Genomic DNA, 2,422 nt, shown 5'->3' on the forward strand with positions numbered 1-2,422 from the left:
GGGGTGTTACTTTCTCAATCCTGAAAGGCCATTAAACAATGTTATCTAAAGAATGCAAAGTATTAACAATACCTGATGCATTGACACTTAAACCATATTTGGCGAGCTTGGGCGGCAAGCTGAGATCGCTTTTCCAATCGTTGATGGGTCCAAAATGACGAGCGCTATGAATTTGTTGCGGACGGTCATAAGGCTTTGGACGCCACAAAATTCGTTTGGTGGCTGGTCGCCAACTTCATGATGTCAGCGTTGCTGAATGCTTTTCTTGACTGCATGTCTTCTTCCAACCGGATCTGAGACAAGACTTTGGCCTGTGGACAAGGATATTTGGTGTGCTCTTTATATGGGTATGACTCTTCATCTAATCCTCGTCGAAAAGCTTCAATTGTCGTCTTGATGTAGCAATTTGGAATCAACACCTTTTCCTTGTCAAACCTGTTGACAAATTCTTTCAGAGATTCATTAGAATTCTACATGATTCTATGTAAGTCACTAGCATGTTTTTGTATTTTGCGACTACTAGCAACCTGTAAGTTAAAAGTATTAATTATTTGAGCCAAGGAAGAGATAATGCCATTACAAAGGTGGATAAACCACTGCAGCGATGGTCCAGTCAACATCGATCGAAAGCCTTTGCACATGCATGCCTCGCGCATGCTTCAGGGAATTGAGATGGTCATCATGCGCTGTTTGTATTGAGCGACGTGGTCATTTGGATCTGCAGTGCCGACTTTCATCTTCATGGTTGGGACAGAGAACCGCTTCGGCACCTCGATCATGACGATGGGATCAACAAAAGGTGAGTCTGCATAACTATTCGACATTGCTTTTTCCATAGGGCGAGGGACACCGGGGATCCTAGCGATCATATCTTCTAGCTGCTGAAGGCGTTGTAGGATAAAATCATTTGGGAGGGCGTAAGCGGTTGCGCTTGGGCTTGGCCTCCTTGGAGATCTGCATCAGCGTCATCGTCGGCGTCAAATTCTCTGGCTGAATCTTCACTGTTCATGGGAACGTTATGGTCCAATGGCGTCTCGAACGCTCCTCCGTTCAAAAGGCACAAGCGAACTAGTAAACAAAAAGAAAGTGATGAACAATGTATAGAGATCTTGTTGAAGGCCCCACGGTGGGCGCCCAATTATTTATGCCGATTTTGTATCAAGTATGAAAAAGGTATTGGGGAGCTAACAACAAGAGCAATATACTCAAAACAATAGGAAATAAATGACTATAAGCAAGAACGTAAATAAAAGCATGGAAAGACAAACAATTGTTGACGCGGAAAACCCAAATGATGGGAAAAATCGCGGGTGACACTCTTGATCACCAATCCACTATTGTAACGTCGCCGTCAATACAAGTATGAGAGCTCTTTGATCAATACAAGAACTTTAATGGAGGTTTAATAGCAAATATGAAAGAGAGAGAGCGCTAAGTGTAGGCTAGTGATAAATAGTAGCTAATATAATAAATTAGGTTACAATACTTGAATATATATGGGCGAAAGAATATTTCTCCTAGCCATTGTTGATCTGGCTAAAGAAAAGGCCACTTCAGCCCTCTCTCCAACTGCGTCCCCCTTTTTGCTCAACCGATTTGCATGTGGGCCCCAATAATCTCCTACTTATCTCCTCCTAATAATAACTGCCTTCTCATATCCTTTTCTAAATCTCCGGCCCATCAACTGCATGCACAACAATGGGTCAAACAAGTATTTCCCTATTTATTGGCATTGGCGGACCGAGAAGGGTACATGGGGGTACAACTGTACCCCCATATCCCTTTTTCCATGGTAGCTCCTTTCTCTATTCTCTTTCTCCATGTTTATCTACACTAAAGAGCTCAATCCTCCTCTACAGCTTTGCTTCTGCTTCGCAGTTGTACTGGCCGACTACCGTTTGAGTGTAGTCTTGCAAAACTGCAAACTCTTGACACAGTAGCCACTAATTCATAAGTTCTGTTTCATTTCTTTGTTTTCAATTTTCATACTTTGAGGCTTAATATGTGTTAGCTTAAATTCTTAAATTATTATAATATTCAAATGTATACTAATCATTAGTGAGCTACTTATTGAAATTGAAATCAAATGTAGTTGTTAGGGATTTAGCAATTTAGGATAGATTAAATTGTTCAATTTAGGGATATATTGAATTGTTCAATTTAGTCATGAATGATTTTTTGGTTACTTTATTAAAAAGAACGTATTCCTACAAGTTCCCTATAAAGATCTCATTACTTGATTTCATAATATGAAGAGTTGTAGCATGTAAGTGTAATTTTAGTTTTAACCTTATTGTGTTTTTCTTTGTTATTTGGGTTGTATGACTACGCATATTTTGGATATCTCGGTTGTAAAATTTATTGTTGAACAATTTATAAGAACTTATTTCTCCTAATTTTGTGTTTGTTGTCCGTCTGTACC

This window comes from Beta vulgaris, chromosome 9, assembly GCF_026745355.1.
Source record: "Beta vulgaris subsp. vulgaris cultivar EL10 chromosome 9, EL10.2, whole genome shotgun sequence".
In the NCBI taxonomy this organism is placed as follows: domain Eukaryota; kingdom Viridiplantae; phylum Streptophyta; class Magnoliopsida; order Caryophyllales; family Amaranthaceae; genus Beta; species Beta vulgaris.